Source organism: Haemorhous mexicanus, chromosome 4, assembly GCF_027477595.1.
Source record: "Haemorhous mexicanus isolate bHaeMex1 chromosome 4, bHaeMex1.pri, whole genome shotgun sequence".
Taxonomy (NCBI): Eukaryota; Metazoa; Chordata; class Aves; order Passeriformes; family Fringillidae; genus Haemorhous; species Haemorhous mexicanus.
Genome location: NC_082344.1, coordinates 38917419 through 38937646, shown reverse-complemented (window position 1 = coordinate 38937646; position 20228 = coordinate 38917419). Strand labels below are relative to the sequence as shown.

At 36.7% G+C, this 20228-nt stretch overlaps 1 protein-coding gene across 1 annotated transcript in view; it reads right to left on the bottom strand.

Moving 5' to 3' along the window:
• Positions 1-20228, bottom strand: part of ANXA10 (annexin A10) — a 127168-nt gene that overhangs the window by 21938 nt on the left and 85002 nt on the right. The window lies entirely within an intron of this gene.

Here is a 20228-nt window from a genome sequence, read left to right as displayed (position 1 = left end):
ATACAATTGTTTTGGTTAAATCTTCTTCTGTTTTGGAGATTTGTGAGAATCCATCCAATCAAACTGATATGAAGTACATTAGGCTCCAAAGTAACAATGAAGCAGAACCTTGGTACCTTGTGTCCTTGGGCTTTATAGATATACTGTGCTTAGTCATTAACCATGCATTGAATAAGTGTGATTATAATGTAAGTAAATAGAGTCATTAGCCCAACACCCTCTGTTCTGCTGTGTTGATTTTAGGAATCAGAATTCAGCTAGTCACAGGATGAAGCACTCACCTAGCAAAAGTGTTGTGTTAATGATTTACTTTTCAGATTGGATCTGGTCTAGTTCCTTTTTTTCATCCTTGTGCTGAAATCGCTCAGCTCATCACTTGCTCTAGTATCTATTTGTAGCTGGCATGCACAGGAAGATGCTTTATAGCCCTTATGTCCCCCAGAGTAATCAGGTAGCCTTAGTGGAACTCTAAGTGTCTTTTCCTGCAAGTTACAACTTGCAAAATCCTGCAAAGCGTTGTTCAAAAATCCTGTACTGTTGCTCTGTCCAAGGGCTTACATGGAATCCTAACTATCCAACTGACAGTAAACTCATTTTTCATAGCTAATGCAATATTTTTCTGCTTATAACTATTATTGTAATAAACCATTGCTAAAACAAAGTTTTCTCACACACACCCACACCCACAAAAGGAATATAAAATAGAGGATCATAAAAATAGAGGTGCTGAATTAGTCTATGTGCTTCACAGTGGCATGCCTTTACTTTCTCTTTTTTTTATTTGGGCTGTGGTAGATATTTTATTTTATTGGAATTGTACTAAGTACATACTTTATCTCTGTATCTGGAGTGCTCTTTGAGGGTGCTGGGGAATGCAGTTCCACTGTAAAGATAAGAAAAATTATCCATAAAGAATCTTATCTGGCTGGTTAGAGGTGTTGAAGATGGTACCTAGAGTAGGATTCAGTCTCCTGATGATACATATTTTAAAGCAGTTATACAGTTAAAAGAATAAAATAATATTTTGGGCCTGTCTTTTTTACAGGCTCTTAATTTTGTGTCTATTTTCTTGCTGTGATTAAAATGGAATACAGTTAATCTTCAGTACAACAGAAAACAGATTGAGTTTACAGGATTATGTTTCGGTGTGCATGTGCCCAAATTGTTAGGAACAATAGGGTGTGAATAAATACTCAAAGCCTTTTGTTCTATGAAATATTCATACCTGGCATATAATGTGATGAAAGTGCTTAATTGTTTGCTGAACTAGATTCTGGTTTTAATTAAGCTTTTAGAGAAAGCTGTGAGAGAGTCTAGAGAAAACAGGAGAAATGTTTCAACCTGCTTATCCCTTTGAATGTCCTTTGGACGTGCTTTCCTGCCATCTCTCCCCCAAGGTGAGAGGCAGGGCTTACCAACAAGGAAATGAATAACATATTTGTCCATGTAATACTCAGCAAAATGGATCTAGTGTTTGGAGTGAGCCACACCTTCACATTTTCTTCAAGACTCAGTAGATGAGAGGTGTGAGTTAATTCTAGGGGCAGAAATTATCTTGTTCTAGGGGAAAGCCAAAGAAACTGTGTTCCCAGAGGTTTTGGCAAGCTCACTTTTGGGGAAAAAAAAAAAAGAAAAAAAAAGATGACTACTTGGAAATATGTCAGAAGAGAGTAGCAATAATTAATTATGTGGATTGGTTTTTTTGAAATAAAGAACAGTGCAGGAAACCTTAAAAGTTGGAGAAAATAAAAGACCTTGCAAGGGGAAGGTAAAAAAAAAAAAAAAAGTCTTGGAGCTCACAATGAACTGAACTGATTAAGGCCTGTTTTTCTGTTTCACCTCTATTTAATCTTTGCAATTCTCTCTCAGTCACCAGGTGAGATTTTCATTACTGTTCTGGGTACTTGCTCTCCTTCCTCGTTTTCATGTTTCTCTTCTTAGGTAATTTTCTCCTCCCTCACTTTTTACCTGTTCTTCTTTTTTGGACAGTTTTAATTATTTTCTTGAAGCATGAAGGGGCTGGTTCCTCTTCTTCAAGTCCTTAAAACCAATGGAATTTATCATGTGTGTTAAACATTCTTCCTCACTTTCCCTGTCCTGCTCATTAATATGCTTCGGCTTAAACATTGCAACTGACCATTTCCATGTTGTTTTAATGGAAACAAGTAAATAAAAGTAAAAATAATGAAATATAATAAATTTTTATTAGGGATCCATCTAAAAATGGTTATGAATTTAAAGTGAGAAGTAAATATTATTAAATATGAAATTGTTCTATTTGTTTTCCCTGAAAATTAGTTTCCAGTATATCAGTTGAATATAAATTAAAAACAAAATTCACATCATTGGTATAGCAGTCTTCAGGTATTGCTCTGGAGTAGTCAAATAATTGAAATGTTTGTTCAGTATTACTGCAGCTGCAAGCAGTAAAATATAGGACTTCGTGCTGCTGAGTGTGTAGTTTCTGAGGTGGAAAGAAAATCTGAGTATAACTGGAGCTGGTGTAATTTCTAGCTCTCACCAGAGCACAGAATGTGTGAGCATGGTACAGAGGTCAAGAAGAAAGAGTGGAAAGGTAATCTCTAGCTCTAGTGTAGTAGTTACAGCCTTGAACATTTGAAAAATGTCTCTGGGAGCTTGTGCAGAATGTGTGGAGCATGTTATTCACCATGATTAAATGAAGTGTTTGTCAAATACTTAATGCAGTGAATCCCTGTAAGACCTATGACTCAAATTTTAAATTTTGCAACTCCCAAGTCTTTATTTATATTACTAAAAGAACTTGGAAGCTTATCTACCTGTTAATTCCCCTTAGAGTTGCAAGGGCCAAGTTCTGCCTTCTTTCTGAGGAGAGCTCTGAGCACAATATGTGTACACAGGAGGCAATTTGAGGTCATTACAGGAAAGGAAATGAAATCTTGCCATTTCGATGAGGATCAATTTGGGAAGCTTTGATCCATATCCCTGTGCTTCATGTTGTCCTATGCCTATTGATGGTTTTCCCTTCGGTGAAGATATTTTTATTTTTTCTTAAGTATCCATGCCATTTCATTCATATCTTCCCCTTAATTGTTCTGTATTAATGTTTGGTTTCCCCCCCCCCCCCAATTTTGCAACACCTGTAAGTTTAGTTTTGGCATGTTTTAGTCCTTTTCACTGCACCTCATTTCATCCCGGTCCATTTGACTGTAGTCACTAAGTTTGCTAATTTCCTTTTTTTTTTTTCCAATTGCATTTTATTTGATCATATCTCCTTTCCAGTGTGTTTGTAAGGCTTTCCTTTCTGTTTTCAAGTTTTCATTTCCTCTCCTGAAAGGAACTGTGAGGGCTGTGGTGCTGTTATGCTGTGCCTTGGGAAGGTGACTGCCAGTTCCCGTTTGGCATATACCCTTCGACTGAAGGCTGACCATATGAGGTGGTACAGACTACTGAAGAAAAGGGTTTGAATGAGACTGGGTAATGAGAGGTAGTAGTGGGTGTAGCTTTATAAGAACAGCAGAAGCACAGTGACTTGGTGACTGTAAAATTCTGGTTTCACCATTGTGTCAGTATAATTTAGAATTGTGGTTTCTGGGTTTTTCTGGCTTCTGCCATTTTCATGAGTGAAAAAAACTGAAAAAACCTTGGGCCTACAGACTGCTTCTTAGTCTTGAATGTCACTGAACTGGATACTGGGGAATTATGCTATGCTTGCAGTGATGTTTTTGACTTTGTGGAATTAAAAATATTCACCAAATATAAATATATTCACCATAAAAAGGAAATATTTGTATAACTAAGATTTCTGCTGACAGAAAACCTGATTGTAGTATATTTCTTTAGTGACTTTTTTAAATGAAGATTAGCTGCTCCTAGGTTGGTTGGGCAGGAGAGTTAGGTTTTTATTTTGGAGAGAATAATTTTTACCTGAGACAAATGTAAAATTATAGAATATACAGAATATATCTATGATGTATTCAGTAAGTTACATAGTAAGTTAGTGGAAATGAGTCTTCCTAGGAGTTTTTTCATATGCTTAAGCAGAATTTTTCTGTTTACTATTTAAAACAGTCTCTTGGATGTTTACCATAGTGTTCAAAAATGCCTTGTCTCATTAAATTTACTAAATTAACTTTTACTAGAGAACCATAGCAGAAGAAAAAGGTATTCCTTTGAGAAAAGATACACCAAAAGAAAAAAAATAATAAGAAAATTCAATAAACTGCATTATTATCCCAGCAGCGAGGTTCCTAAAGCTGCTGCCTAAAATATTACTGCAAAATGAAAGTGAAACAGATGCCAAATTTCTTCAATACTAAGTTGTATAGATGGCAGCAGCGTTTCATAGCATTCTTAATACAAAGGTGTTCCAGTTTAGATTTAATATGGTTTTATGAAAATACAAGGACGAACTTTTGGTTTTGATTAACCGAGTATTTTATTACTAGCCTTATTAATTTCATGGAATATGAATTGTAGACATGCTAGTTAATAACTGTTAATAACAATTTCAAAAATAAATCAGATAATTATACATATATAATTTACTGAAAGCACTTGAAGGATCTGATGTTTTTATGAAGAGCATTTAAGAATTACTTTGGATATAAATGAAATGCTCACTGTGCTCCCATAGCATATTACTTTTAAAATTAAACATATGCAAATACAATATAAATATTGTGAATTTGGGAAATTTATTAAGCCCAGATATGTCTGGAAGATGTTGTTGTTGTAACTTTCTACACTAACATCTAAATCAGGATTAAGTCTTGTCATATGTTGAGAGTTATGCCAAAATTGGGGTATACAATGAATTGGTAATTATAGACTGGTGATTTACAAGGGCACTTGTAGAAATCATAATGAATGTATGATTTCTTGTATGCTGTCAAATTAAAGCACTGTTTCCATTATGCAAGCTCTTGATCTTGCAGATGATGGAACACTTCTCTACTGCTTTGTTTGTACTACAATGAATTTTGCTCCTCTCCCTTGCAAGCTCAGGAAGAAGCAAAGTGGCTGTGGGTGTGTGCATGGGGCAACTATGATTTAGCTGGAGAGAGCAGCTCATTTGTGAGCTTGTTACTTGTGAGGGACTCTTCTGTTGTAATGACATGCTTAAATCCATTAGCATGTCTCTCGCCATACAGACTGAGAAATACAATTAGCAAGTTGTTTACAACAGAACTGCAACTGCTGTGACTAAAGTGTTGTTGATAGAGTGAATGAACTTCTGAGAATTGTTTTCCTAAGATTAGCTTAATAAAGCTTTGATATGATGCTATAACTTAGCCTTGATTAGTTCAATGATATTATTTTTTCACTGTCTAATTGCTTCACATAAAAATGACATGATATTTTGCCTACCTTATTCCAGATACTTAAGCTTGTTCTTACCCCTTTTAATCCTAGCGGTTCTATTAGCCTTGGAGACTGGAAGCTGCTTGATGCTAAACACTGTTGAAGTTTCATTTATTTAGATGATTGAATCTGAAGGAAGGAATGATAATAACTTCCACACTTAAGCTAGAACAATTTTCTGCTAGGAAGTGAAATCAAAAAGATGCAAGTGAAATGTAGTGCATATGGGAGAAAAAAGAGTAAAATTAATGCTGTCTGTTTAATAGCCAGTGCCAGTCATCTGTTTTTAAATTCTTTGCCAATGCTGATCACAACTCATGTATAAACAGGAGCTGATTTTATCTGGCTCGTGCATTTTGTGAGTGTGTTCTCCTTGTTGTCCTAGTAACTGGAGTAAGGCTGGCACTAGTGTATGCACTTTCATCTGAGAAAATATCATTATTTATGTCTACTATACCTAAGGAAGAAAGCTTAGAGACATAGCCTGTAACATAAGCCCAACTATTCCAAGTTGGCCATGAAAAGAAAGAATCATCTTAAACTGCTCCCCAATGTTAAGAACGTGGCTCTTTTCTGTGATAATTTGAAGTTATGATTTCTATAGTTTGGCCATAATTTTCAGAGTTATGAGACAAAAACAGTCCCAAGAGGACTTTGGGACACTTGGTTTGCATTCTTAGATACACAACCAATGGGCTGAGGCTCCATAGGAAAGTTAACTGCCCTGTCTCCATCTTCCCTCTGTAAGTAGGTATAGCTCTAGCTTTTATAAAATTCCTTAGATTCTTTTCATGAAGAACATTAAGTAAGAACTGGTACATGTGTTTTTATCTTGTATGCAATACCTTATTCTGTGAGTATAAATAACTTAAAAAGTTGGAGGCAGGAAACACTATATTAGGTGGAAAACAGTATAAGCTTGATTTCAAATATCACCATGGCAAAGAAGGTATGAGTACCCTTTATTTTATTGTTCAAAGGCAAACGGGGGCTTCACTTATGATTGGTTTGATCTCTGTATTGAAAGATCACATTAATTTTTGCACACTGTCAAAGGCAAAGGCCTCCAGACTGTAGAATTTATGTACACCCAAACACAATTTTCATTGTCCTCTGTATGTAGAATCTGATATTTAAGCCTGAGGATGTACACTGCTGTACAGAATTATCTTGTAGGAACTTGTGTGGCTCGGATTACGCTTCCTTCTTGTTCTTTCAAAGCATTTCATTTTTGTCAAAACAAATTATATCTTCCTGTAGCATTTAGGCCCTCTGGTAACCATCCCTTTACAAAGAGTAGCCATTACTGCATGATGCTGGAAACCTATTTACCAGTATATTTAATCAATATTTTATAGCTATTCCTTTACTTGACAACTTTTAAGGTTTTTTAAAAAAATATACAAGTCCTATAAACACCTGAATAGCAGGTACTTGCAGAGCCACAGCTTCCAAACCAGTGTAGCTGTGCAGCTGTGTAAAAACACATGCTGTGTTGTGTGCAGTTCAGCAGATTGCTAAAAATACAGGGTTTGGACCTGCTGTTAGTGCTGTTAATCTCTGTTAATAATGCTGTATGCATCTCGTTAATATTTAGAGTTATATGTCCTGTATATGAAGTTAAACTGGTTTTGTAATAGTATGTACTTTGTGATGATCTGGGTGATGCTTTAGAAGAAAATTATCCAAAATGATCCATCAATCTGTTAATTAGATAATCACACACATTTTCTTAGTTGATGTGGATTAGCTCATTGGAGTTTTTCTGGCAATGCATGTGTGTTCAGAAAGGGTAAATCCTTAAAGGTTGAAGTGCAACATGTCACAGATATTGTCTATTGTCCCTGTCCTCCCACAACTATTTAATTATGAACACTAAGTGTTGGAAAGGAGGATAAAGCTACTTCACTGTTCTGTTAACATCCCACTTCTTGTTAGCATAGGAAAAGAGAACTAGGTGTAGGCACCTGAAATGAATGTTTCATTATGTGTCTTGGGGGGAAATGACACTGGGGGCTTGTAATTCTGCTCCCATGATTGTGACCTTGGCTACAGCTATAGGCTGCACTTCCACTGTTTCCAGTACTAAAAAGAAGGTAAGAGAAGAAGAAGAAAATTCCTCTTAGGGAGCTGGCAGATAGGTTTGTGGGCTTTTTTCCCCTTTCCAGATTTGGGGTATTTCTTTATTTGAGCAAGTATGGTTGGAAGGTAAGGAAGTGAAAAAAACCAGCAGAGCAAATGACATTTCCCTTGGGGATAAGGTAGTGCTTCCATTACCTTTGGGGGAAAACTTCAACAATTAGGTCATCAGCCAACATGCAAGCAGACCCAAACCTACTGTGCTGACTATCTGTGTCTGTATATTTCTTATAATTCTACCGTGTCTGAGGAGAAATATTAAAGGATCCAAAATAGCTTTTTGTGTTTATAAGCATTTCAAATGGTGTGGGTAGATGAAGAAATAGCAATAAATTTCAACACCCACTGCATGTGTATCCTTTCAATGTAGAGATATATCACTTGAGACTTTACTTGATAGGCTAAGGCAGAATTCTGGGTAATAATATCCTAAAATTTTGAAGTGAGAGCAGCTCACATGGGTCTAATCAAAAAGGTAAAACTCTGTGGGTTTTTTTTTCCACTGCTCTCATTTATGCATCTCAAAGAAATATTTCTGAAGATCTTAATCTTAATAATATTCTCATGAAGGAGAACCCTGATATGAAGTTAACTTGATGATATACCAGTGAGTTTTCTTTCCAGGATTTCAGAACTGAAATGCATGACATACAGTACCCAAATCTCATTTTCATGCCTAATTAGGTATCCTGATTTTCAAAGTTCCCACACTAATATCTTGCTTCGAATCTTGGCAGGACCATCTATAAAACAGGTAGATGAATCATTCTTCTTTTTAAATTGGCTGACACCAATTAATTACTTGGTTAAAAATACCCAAACCAAAACACAAACTTAATCAAAAAACCTTAAAGATGCAAAAACCTGAAGTTTTGAGTCTGTAACTAACAGGTTTTGAAGCTTAAAATACAGAAGCATGTAGCAAATAGTAATTACGAAAGCAAAGCTTTTGTTTCCTATATAAGAAAAAAGTTTGAGCAGAACTTTTATAAGATAGAAATAACTTAGAAGTCTGACAAGATGCCATTGAGCTGAGCACCTAATCCTAAGTAGCTAAAATGTTAAGTGGAGCTGCTATAAATATAGTAGGTGGGATTCTAATTTGTCTCTCTCCTATGAAGCAATGAAGAGGTGACGACCTTCTGATACTTAATCAGGAGTTTGAAAAAAGAGAAGTCAGTAAATACAGAAAAAGTGGATGTAGGGGTTTACTTTAGCTCCTCATGATTTGCGTGCAGTCTATACTGAGTAATGAAGTATAAATCCCCATGGGCAAATAGATATAATGGCTGCCCTTGCCCTGTTTTAATTTGGAGATAGTCAGTCTGAGGAATTTTCTGCATCTGGATTAGAAGAACTGTAAAATAATGAAGACTTTGAAACTGGTAGAAAGTTTTGCAAGAGAATATAATCAGGAGACTTGAGATCCTCTATCACAAGTTTAATAAATCAACAGCTACTCTTTTTATCTGGGGCTAAACAAAAGAGAAAACTCAAAGCCATTTGTTTTGAGTAAGCACTTACAAAACTGTACATATTGCTTCTTCAGAGATTAATGTTGGTACTCAGTGTCATAGAATTCCTCCAGTTTTTGTTTACTTATGTGATATGTACTCTGTAATACCTGAATAAATAATTTGCAAGATCCCCTCGATTACCATGACAACTACTTTGGGAGTCAAACTTGGATCAGTAGTTCTGGCAACGCCAAGCAAAATGACAGAGAAAAGAATTACTATACAAAGATGAGTGGTGTTAAAAATTTTTGTAATCAGCTGATTGTTTTTGACCATGACTGTAAAAGCACATCAGACCAATACTGTATCTGTTTCCTGACTCTGAGAATGGCCAACAGTAAGTGCTTAGAAAAGAGTGCAAAAGTAGGCCAAGAATATAGCAGGCTTTTTTCTTGTCAAATTCTTTATGAATTTTTTTTCCCTATTTATTTTCTGCTGTTTTATTGAAATGTAACCATTGTGTTCTCACTTAAGAAGAATTTGGGGCTGAGGAAAAGAGGAAGCTTTGGGAGGCTGGCATGGAGGACTAGGAAGAGACTCATAGGGGTTCTGAGGGTCTGCTGGAAGAACAAGAATCTGAGAGAATCTGTGAGACTCAGACATTATGCTGAGACCCACTGGTTAGTGGGTTATAGTGGATGGCCAGAGAATGGCCTGGTGAGGATTCTTGGTGAGGAAGGTGAGCTGGAAGTGCTCAGAGGGTCTTCAAAGACTGAGGAATGATTTCCCTTGTCTTGGTCTCAGGCAGGCCTGTTCCTCTCCAGTGTCCTTCATAAATATCCACTCTGCCTGCACTTGCATAACCACAGGAGAATGCTTGTGTCTCCCAGCAGCAGCCTTTGTGTCTCCTGGGTGACTGCTGAATGAGGGAGCAGCCTTCCAGATGGAAGCTTTCCATAAGGCTTCTGTAAGGAACCCAGGCAGATGTTTTCCTGATGCTGCAGGAGAGGCTGGGCTAGTGGCTCTTGCTGATGTGGGAGGCTGCTTCCCAAAACAGTAGCTGGCTCTGACTACAACTTACTAACACTGCTCCAGAAACTGCTGAAGGACAGAGACCAGTTGGGCTGTACACGTCACTTGACAGCTAATCCCTGTTTCCTTGGTACAGATGAAGAGCTGGTCATCTGTGTTTGGCTTACGTTTACTCAGTGTGCTATTCATTTTCTCTGGGACATAGATATTTTTAGCTTGATCTGATCTGAATTAGCAAGCAGTAGAGGCAGAATAAAAGTAATTACCTTGACAAATCTTTATTTGCAACAGAAATAAAAGAAAACAAATCTTAATTTGCAACAGAAAAAAAAAAAAGAGAAACTTTAAAGTAATAAAAAAAAAAAAAGAGTTTTAACTGCTGCAGATTTTGGTCATAAGTATATTGTCCAGAATAAGGTAGAAGTCAAATGAGATTAAAATATTTTGATATATATATATATGTAGTTTTTAATATCTTTTTCTGTGTCTGTGCATTAGTTGGTGTACAATACCAGCTCAATAAGAGACCCAACAGACAATGATAGATTTTTAACAAAGTATATGACTTTCCTGAGATCTAAATAACTGAGAAAGAAGTAATAATGTTGGGCTATATTGGCAGAATGGGTTAAGGGTCTCCATTTGCTGCAATTATTTATCTGAGATCAGAGTGGAAACAAGGATAAAAGTATTTTATCTGCTAGGGTCTATGGCAGGCACCATCTGTGATGCTCACAAAAGATAACAAGAGCTGTTTTTTGCAATATAGATCACATGTGACCAATGCCCACACAGTTCCTGTGCTGTTACACTGCATTGGAAAGCTGTGAAAGTGGGTATCACTAACAAAAATCATGTGTTGATTAAATACAATCAGCCTAATCTTTGCCTACCTTGTAGTGGTAGCCAGTGGATCTACTTGTCTAATATACCAGTATATCGGTACAGTAGCAATATGTAGGAGCTCTAGCAGAGACCATGCAAAAGCAAGGACGTTTACTTGTACAGCATTTTTTTTTTTTTTTCTGAAACATATGGGAAAAACTGAATTTGGGTGAAAATCTGTTTTCTTTGTCCTGTTTCCTTGTATGGACTGAAGTGACCAACCTGAGGCCTCATTAAGCCTTGCTCACCCAGTTATTTGGCATTATCTAACTTTCATATTTCACTGGTTACTTAATGGACTGTAAAATGATGATATTGACATTTCCTGCAGATGTTACATTTTGTATTTTTTTACTTCTGCAACCCCAGTTTATGATAAATGTTTACAGCTTCTCAGTTGCTGCAGTTCTACTTTGTTACTCTCTGTAAGAGCTGCACAGGTATATAATACAATCTGTAACCAGGTTTAGTTTAGCTTAGGCTTATGAGTATTGTGAGCCACTTTTGCTTTCTTGTTGTTAAATATTTGTACTGTGTTTCAGCTGATTCTGGTTCATTTAGCCTCACTAGCCCATGTGCTGCTGCAATGTCCACTCATTTATGAGTTCCCCAGGAGCTGGAAGGGAAGATGGTGTTAATGGTGCCACCTCAAAAGGTTTTGTAGAGGGGGAATGAACCTTTGCAGGAGTTCTCTATGGGCCAGGTATGGTCAGCTGACTATGCCATTTGGAAAAATGAACTAAAGTGAAGACCGCTGGCAAGTAATGCTCTTGTTCCTTGGTTGGGCATATTGATTATAACTGCTTAGTGGCAATAGAAATTACTTATTTATGGGGCTGGAGAATGAGAGGCAAAAGGAAACAACAAATTTTATGAGGATTCATATATATAGTTTGTAACATTGAAGAGCAATATGCTTTCCTTTGTGTGTGTGTGGTGGGAGGGGAGGGGCAAAAAAATATCATAAAGGTAGCTCCCAAATACTTTTTCTCTTTGGAAAGTTCCTGATTTCTGTAGAATTCTGTGACATAGCGTGTTTAAAATGCATTGTCTACCCCAAGATAGCTAAAAATATTATGCAACTATATTTTCTTTTCAGTGTTTTGACTTTACAGTCATCTTTTATGGCCTGACCCTGTCACAGAAGTGAGAGTTTATAGCATTAAACATCTGACCTAAATACCATTGAAGTTAAACTCCCTGTTCTTCTGGTCTTCTCAGTAACCAGAGAGGATCTTGTGATCAAGTCCTTGTAGCCCTTGGTCTGATCCAGACCTATTTTATGCTTCTCAAAATTTTCTTTAATTTTTACTGAATTCTGTTTCCTGACATTGACCTTCATTTGCTCTGTTTGTTCAAAACCTAATTTAGTCTGTTTAAGCAATAACAATTGAGGCTCTGGGCAATTTCAGGGGATTAATGACTGATTGAGAGGGTTGATGGCCTGAGGCAATGACTCAGGGCTATTAACTTCATCTACAGAAAATGTATTGGGAAATGTTTTAGACTGAAGTTGTTGCTTGGCAGAGCCTGAATTGAGGGAGGGTGACTCTCTGGCAAAAACAATTGCCTATAAAATCGGAATGGGTTTATTAAAATATACTATTACAACTTTGTTTTATAGCAGCTCTAAAAGGCCTGAACTAAAATAGAAATAAGACAGGAAAGCGGAAAAACTTGTTCTTCAGTGTGCTGTGTAAAAACAAGGTAATGGACAGCTCCTGTCAAGAAGCTTTTGTTACTGTTTTGAAAAAAAAAAAAAATGTATTTTAGAACTTCATAAAGCAGGTGATTCCAGTTTCTTCTATAATTTTAAATATTGTTCTATTCAAAAGTATTCCAAAATGGATCTCTAAAACAGAATTGTCTTACAGAAGTATATCCATATTTGACCATTTCAAATTATGTTTTCAGATTCTGAAATATTAGTAGAGAGATATTCAAATGCATGAGAATTAGACACATTGTGTTTATGTAGATCTAATAAATGTATGTGTCAGAGGCACTGCTTTTTTTTTTTTTTTCCTGTAAAACTGCTTGAAATAAGGCAGTGTCCTTACTGCTGTTTACAGATGGCAGTCAGATTGTTTGAATGACATGGCAGAGGTGAAAGAAGTTAGCTGCAGAGCATGCAGAGTACTCACCCTTGGAGCTTTCCAAATCTTGGCTGGATAAGACCCTGAGCAACCTGCTCTAACTGCAGAAGTGGCTCTGCTTTGAACAGGGCTTGGGGTGAAATGATTTCTAAAAGTATCTTCCAACCTGCATTGTTCCATGATTCTTGGCTTTTTCACATATGCACAGAAGCAAAGATTGGAAATTTAATCCTGTTGGTCCAACAGGACTACTAACAAAACACCATATAAATATCATAATAATCTTCCTTAAATCTCTGACTTCCAGTGGGATATGGGCTCATACAGTTTTTAGAACATTTTAAAATCCTTCCCTTAGGTGCTTTGCTTCTGTTGTAAGCTAAGGTGATACATGCAAAAATAAAATTAGTGGCTATGTTGATGTTTTTGCTTCTGCTGGTTTTCATGATTAATGTCAGTTACTACAAATACAATTGTTAATGGCATCTTAGTTTATTTTCAAAATTTGTCTCCACTGCAGATTCTCTTTTGGGACAAATTCCTGCATTTGATAGCTGGTCATGGCAAAAATGTTAAATGGCTTTCCCTAAGTAAATGTTCAAAAATGGATTTGGAAATATTTGTGTGTGCAAGCAGTGAGTTTGCAGTATAGCACAGCTTCTCACAAGAGTGACATTTCAGGGGTGCTGCTATGAGCTGTCCTCTTTGTTTAGAGCGTGGACCATTTGCACTCCAGCTTCACAGAGCTCCTTTTCTATTCTTATGCTTCATACTGTCATTCCCCTCATGTAGTATCTTTATTATACTGGGTTTTCTGTCAGTGAAGCCTGTTACTTTTGATCTGGGACAGGTGCTACAGCTAGGAATTATTTTCAAAAAGTGGGCACAAGGATTTGAATAAAACTTGAATTGAGCCTGTATGTTTTGCTTTGATTTTTATTTTTTGTTCTTCACTTCTCTTTTTGACTATATTTGAAAAGAGACAAAAAATATTAGGAATAGTTATCTTATATGAAAGAGCCCTAAATAGCTATACCAAGGGATTTTATGCTTAGGTTTTTAACTAGTATTATTTCCAGAAAACTAGGGTGAATACAGACCACTAACCTGTTTACTGCTTGTCCAAATCAAAGCCTCAGCTGACAGCTTTTGCCAGGTGTTCAAGAAATGTAAAAGTGACAGTTATTATGCATCCTTCCTCCCTTGCAAATACATACTTAAACAAATGGAGAAATGTATTGCATCAGTATTTTGCGTTTTCTACTCTTCGAATGTGCAGCTTTTCTGAATTTTCATTCTTTTGGACTTTGAAATACATTATCAATATTTTTAGTGTCACTTTTCTTTACCTTATTGAAGAAGAAAAAACTATATATTGAACATCAGGCTATGTAAATATTTCTCTCCTGGCAGCACAAACTTAATTGAAAGAATTATGGATGTTTTTTCCCATGTTACTTTGAGAGTCTTAAAACTCCTTAATGAATTATATGAACAGCAAACAACAGAGAGCTGGTCCACGTTCCAAATGGGTATTTTTTAGAACTAAATCACTGCATTGAGCTAAAAAAGTGGATATAGAAATCTCAGAAGTGATACAAAGTTGGTGGATTAATCTTTATTTCTGACCCAAAAATTACTTCAGGGACCAGTTGAAGTAGGGAAGCTCTTACTAGTTTTTTAGTGTATCTTCAATATTTAGCAGCTCAGCCTGATCCTGAATGATTATGCAGTGGAGGATGAGGGACATTCAGTGACTGTGGTCGCTTTTTCATTCCTTGGTTTCAGCTGTAGCAATGTGTATCACAAGCTGTAAGTTATATTTCTATATGGGATTTACTGAAGAACTGACAAATTGCATATATTTGTAGACTAGAACATTACGTTGAGTCATCTCTCCAAACACCACCTGCATGTATTTTAGTGACAGTTTGGAACACAGAGAATAATGTATTATTTAAATAATAATGATAATATTTAACTAAATTTTACTGTAATCAACAAATGGAGATTTTACAGACCCATTGCCTTTGTGTCTGATACACCTGCTCATTCCGTTCTGGTATTCTTTATCATAAATCTTCTGGCATCTTACTTTGCTTTCTTGTCAACTTGGTAACTTCGGGTTTAATTCTACAGGTCCTTCTGTGAGCACACCAGGACTGGAAGCCCTGGCCCTTCTGGGGTGTGAAATGGTATCTGTGTTTTGTGGAGATCATGCCTGGTTTCATTGCGCAGATGTTGACTGAAGGTATATGTATTTCTCTTGAGAGACATTGTTTTCTAATTTCACTGCTTCTCTGACTACTCTCATGAGAATCTCAGGCTGTGTTGTCATTGTATCTGCATAACAGCACATCGTAATGAGTTTTGACTGTATTGCTTGAAAAGTTTCTTTTTCTGGTTTCGTTTGTGCCAGGTGATGGCAGTAAAGGACCTTTGCTCTTTCAGCATATGCTTGGAAGTAAAGAGAACATTCAGACTCCTAGCCTCCCTCCAAGGGAGACGACTCACTTCTTTCATTCCTGTTGCTTCCTTGCAGCTTATGACATCCATTGCAAGATGGAAAAAACAGCGTGGCATGGATTGTAGGCTCTCTGGTTGTTTTTTTCTTTTTTGTCCTTCTTCATAAATACTAAAAGCCATATCTGTTTTTCACTTCCCTTTCTCTGTATTGTCTTTCTCATACTGTATATTCTAGTATAACTTTTCAATGTGTTCCATACAGTACAAGCTATAGTGTTTGGGCTGAAGATATTTAAAATTGCCCCAAGAAGTTTAGCATAGACTGCATGTAAAGGGACAGTGTGTCCCAATGAAGCTGTTTATCTGGGACTTGTCACTCAAGTAACATAGCAATGTTGTGTCAAAACCCATTTTTGAAATGAAAAGCCTTGCCATAGATCTGGAGTGCACCTGCTGGAAATAGAACAAGTCAGGAATTCACAACTGTTTTATTGATGGTCTAAATGAAGGGAGGGAGTAAAAAAGGCCTGACCAGAAAACACAAATTAGTTCAGGCTGGCCTTGAAACTTCCTTTCTTAAGCTTGTATTTAGTAAACATAAGACAGGATAGAAAAGTGGCTAGCTTACCACTTCTCAAACAAGCCACAGCAATGACTGTTAATAAAGATTGTGCTTTGCCAATGGTTTTGATTAGTGCTCTCATGCTATCAGTGGGGGCAGCTAAATGTTTTTCTTGGGGCAAAAAAAACATGTCAAACCGGCTGTAGTGTAAGATCATCAGTGCTATAATGAGAACAGTTTCATGTTTTAATTCAGATGGAGAATGAATTTTAGGTATTCATCTAATGCACTCTGGTCACAACAGAGTCAGGCTACTTTTGTTCATGTTTTTATTCTGAAGAGACATTTCATAAAGTTTCTGTGCAGCCACCAGACACTGGACTAGTCCTTTAAGGTCTCTCCTTTTTCATATTCAACTTGTGTTATTGTCTATGCTTATAGTAGAAGATCATATTGGAAGCTTCTCTCTTTCTATGCTTGTGTTTGGTTTGTTAGATCTCATTCAGCTTGTACTAGTCCAGTTTTTCATGTTGTCTTTTTATTTTTCACCAGCATATTCCTGTTTTCCTTTGTATCCTTGTCAACTCTGCCACTAGTCAAAGTCTTTAGCACATAACTACTCCTCCAGCCAAGGCCATGAGTGGAAATAGTAAATAAGACTTTTCCCTAAACCAGCCTACTAGGAACTCCAGTGGCAACATTTTTCTAGGCTGAAAATCTGCATTTTGACCTGGCTGATTGACGACGTGACTGATGTAGCTACCTTGACCTTGTGCAGTGAAAAGACTTAATGTGTATGTCGCAGAAGTTCAAAAGAATTTTTGAAAAAAAAAATCAAAATCTGTTCTTTAACAAGAGATTAATTACATATGCACACTTTCAGGGAGCAGCAGGGGCTGTCTGCTCCCTAGGGGGTGGGAAGCTGAATGTGATGGTGTGGCCAGCTGAGGACTTGGATCAAACAAGCAGGGCAGATCAGAGTTCACAGACAAGCTGAAGCAACAGCTGAGACTTCCTGCTGGGTTTGTGGTGATAAAGCAGGCCGGCAGTCAGGCTGGGAAGTCAGTTCACAGGTCAGGTCGGGACCCATGGCTTGTATAGCAGAGCTGGGGGCTGGTACTCCTCTATGACTGCAGCCCAGGGCTGAGATGAAGTAGACTCTGGGGTCTGTAATGCGGGAGCTGACCCCAGAAAAAAAAAATTGGCCAGGGCCATTAAGACATCTAAGTGTCAGGTCTCTGGTGTATGTTTAGTTGCCGAGGTTGGAGACTTGATGATCCTGAAAATGTTTTCCGGCCTTACTGATGATATCATTTCATGATTCTAATTGGAGGTGGGAAAAGAAACAGATTTGCATAATGTGAGTTTGTCTGTGAAAAGTTTCTTAGATAAAATTCCTGTAAATATATTTGGAGTTTGGGTATATTTGTGTGTTTTGGGCTATAACTTCCTGTGGCAAAAAGTAATTCTTCCTGGTGCAGTCTTTTAATCCTTATATGTTTCCAGAATTAGGAAAAGGAGAAATAAGGAATTACAAACTGATTTCTTGTTCTGTTTACATTAAAGACTGAAATGATCTGTTTACATCTGGTTTTTAATTTGTGGTATAAAATTTCCTCAGTGGCTGAAGGCCCAGGCTGTGTGTATGAACGCTTAGAAAAATAAGTTAGGCATGCCCAGGAACGTTTCTGAGCATTGATAGCAAGTAATTGACATGAAGTAGCCTGCAGTGCTACTTTTAAACTTTCTTAGAAACATGAGGCTACCAGCTACTAGGAAACTGCAGAATTTATAATTGTCCCCATCCTGTGCTAGTGTCTGAACTGTGTCCAGGCCAGGAATATTCTGGTTAATGCTAGGACTGCCTTTAACAGCTTGGAAGATGAGTGGTTTGGGCTGCTTTATTTTACAGGCATCTTTCAGCTTTTGATGTAAACAGACAAAGCAAATCAACTAGGCAGGAAACTCATGAGTGCTTGGAATGTCAACTAAATGCTTGGGAGAAGATTCAGTTTCTTCACCTGAAATTTTTAAAGCGTACAGTTCTGATATGGGTACAGGGATGAAAGGTAATGTGAAAAGGATGCTGTACAACTGAAATGGCATTTCATCTACAGAAACTCTTCTCAAGTTTGTTGTTGCAAAAATGCCCATTGAATAACTACCTAGTTATTGTCTTTCCTTTTCAGTGTTGGTTGAAGCCTCCTGATGTTAAAGAACTGTGTATAGAATCACACAGATTATGGATTTGGTGGAGTGGTGTAGATCTTCAATTACAGATATCAACATAAACTGGTGATCATTTTCTATTCAGCCTGTAATAATATAGGAAAAGAAGTTAAATACTGTATTATGGAATTTTTTGCCTTGAGGTCAGTGAGATGCAAGATCTTCAGCTGCAGGAAGTTAATTGTTTTGGATTAATAGAAGAAGCTGGAAAGCAGGCTATCACAAAAGTTCAAGCTGGAATATTTTTATAGTTCCAGCTGACCTGATGCTTTTCATTGACTGGAAGGATGATTGGCCAGTCAAAAGAAACTGCAGATGATTCATATGTGTAGATTTTAACAAAGCATTTGACATGGTGACACATGGGAAAGCAGTAGTCAGATTAAGGTTGGAAACTGTTAAAATGGGAGAAAAAAACATGGAAGTTATGTAAGAAACAGATTAAGCAGGAAGTGTATACTTACTGGGAAATGATCAAAACCAAAGGAACTTACAAGTCAGGCTCCTCTGAGCTTGAGATTGGGACAGATAACATTTAATATTTTCATAAGTGATTTAATGATTTCATAAGGCATAAAAAGTACACTTTTTAAATGCACTGCTCAATGTATTCTTGCAATCTGCTGACTGATCCTCAAGAAAGTGTGGAGAGCAGCAGGTGGAAAAGAATCTGGACTGTGAACAAAAGGAACTAAAGGATGATGTAATTAAACAGCAAATCTAATGGTAGAAGGGACAAGACTAACACTTAAGGATTAACAATTAGGATTGATAGTAAGACTATCAGTTCTTATTCATGTCCTGGACAGATGGAGTCTAACAGAAATGAGTAAAAAGAAACATTAATGGTCTTATGGAAAAATAAGATTTGCCTCAATGGGAAAGTTAAAGCTTTCTAGCTTGGAAAAATAAAGGCTGAGAAGTGTGATTTAGTCACTGAATTTTTTAGAATGGTAAACATCATGGGTAGTGAAGATAATTTTGGGGTTATGAACAGTCTTGCTATTAGAAGAAATAAGTACAAAAGATGACTAAATATATTTAGACAAAATATAGCTGATTTTAGCAGCAAGAGTAGTAGGTTTTCTGACATGTGGACCAACATTCCGGTATCTGAGGTTTTTTATAATATGTTTTCCTTAACTCGTTTGAAAATAAACCAGTATACCATGAAGGAGAACAGAATGCAGTGTTCTCAAAATTAGAGATAGTCTCTTTTATACACAACAATGTTACAGAAGTATTTGGGAGAATAAGCAAAACATTTGAATAACTGCTTTCCCTTTTTCATTAAATATTACTGAATAATTAAGTTAGATACAACTACTCTGCAGAAGATGACCTTTCCTTTGCATTTGTTTCATTTTTTTTTTCAAAACTACTGTGTAGGTAGAAATGCCAGCTACTGTTGTACTACAGACTTTGTCTGTGGGCAGAAATGAGACACACCTCACATAAACCCAGGAATTTTTTGCTAATGTAATTGAAATCTTAACAGTCGAATCCTAGAACCATTACTGGTCCAAATGCAATTATTACATTTATGCAGAAAAGTTTAATAATAACAATAATGCAAAAAAAGAGTTAAAATGCACAAGCTGATAAGCTCCTTGATGCCTCTGGGACATATCTCCAGTGGTTTCATTCTAGTGTTGGTGAAGGTGCTACAGGGGTTCCTCAGCCTTTGGCGGGAATAACATATTCATTGTGTTGGAGATTACTTCTTTTTTTATTTCCTACACCCCCTTTTGTTCAGTTGCAGGGCCAATTTTCTTTTAGTGACTATTGTTGAGTTTATAGCTGCAGGATTTCAGTTCCAGATCATCTTTTATTTTCTCATGCCTGTACTTCTCTCTGCTCCACCATGTTTCTTCACTTCTGAAGCCTCTGCTGTTGCACCAGATCTGTGTTTCTGTATTATGTTATCCATAAATGTCTCATTCTAGATGGAATTCTTTGTTATTTCTATATGTCTAAAACTATGATTGTACTGTAGAAGATAACACATTAAAAAATTAG